The 862-nt window shown below is 36.5% G+C and overlaps 1 non-coding gene across 1 annotated transcript; it reads left to right on the top strand.

The window, feature by feature from the left end:
- The first annotated feature begins 483 nt into the window (after positions 1-483).
- LOC144222231 (U6 spliceosomal RNA) lies at positions 484-590 on the top strand. The gene has a single exon (XR_013332349.1). It is a non-coding gene; the product is annotated as a U6 spliceosomal RNA (small nuclear RNA).
- The last annotated feature ends 272 nt before the right edge of the window (positions 591-862 follow it).

Consider the following 862-nt stretch of genomic DNA (forward strand, 5'->3'; position numbering starts at 1 on the left):
GTGATTTTGAGCTTCTTTGGTTGTATCTGTTGGCCATTTTTATGTCCTCTTTGGAATGTTTAGTTCCTTTGCTCATTCTTGTTTGTTTTTTGTTTTGTTTTTGTTTTGCAAGTAAGCTGTATGGGTTCTTAATGTATTTTGGATACTACTCTTCTAGATAAATAATTTGCAGACATTTCCCCCGTTCAGTAGATTGGCTTTTTGGTGGTTTTTGTATGGTTGCTCTCTAGTTTATAGTCCCACTTGCTAATTTTTGCTTGTGCTGCTTGTACTTCTGGTATTACATCCAAAACGTACTGCCAAGACCAACGTGAAGGTGTTTGCCGCTATGTTCTCTTCTAGGAATTTTATGGTTCAGGTGTTATGTTTTAGTCTTTGATCCATTTTGAGTTAGTTTCTGTGAGTAGTATAAGATTGGGGATCCAATTACATTTTTCTGCATGTGGTTCTCCATTTTTTCCAGTACCATTTATTGAAAAGATTGTGCTCGCTTCAGCAGCACATATACTAAAATTGGAACAATACAGAGAAGATTAGCATGGCCCCTGTGCAAGGATTACATACAAATTAATGAAGTATTTCATATTAGGAAAAAAGATTATGCTTTTCCTATTGAGTATTCTAGTTCCCTTGTCAAGTACTATTTGACCATATATCAAGGGGTTATTTCTTGGCTCTCTGTTCCATTGGTCTTCGTGTCTGAATTTTTTTGCTGCTGCAATATGGTTTTGAGTATGATAGCTTTCTAATATAGCTTGAAATCAGGAAGTGTTGCCTCCAGCTTTGTTACCTTTTAAGGTGGTGTTGTCTGGAGTCTTACGTGGTTCTGTGCAAGTTTCAGGATTGTTTCTTCTGCACTTGT

The sequence above is a fragment of the Crocuta crocuta genome, unplaced genomic scaffold (genome assembly GCF_008692635.1).
Source record: "Crocuta crocuta isolate KB4526 unplaced genomic scaffold, BGI_CrCroc_1.0 scaffold101, whole genome shotgun sequence".
Classification (NCBI taxonomy): Eukaryota; Metazoa; Chordata; class Mammalia; order Carnivora; family Hyaenidae; genus Crocuta; species Crocuta crocuta.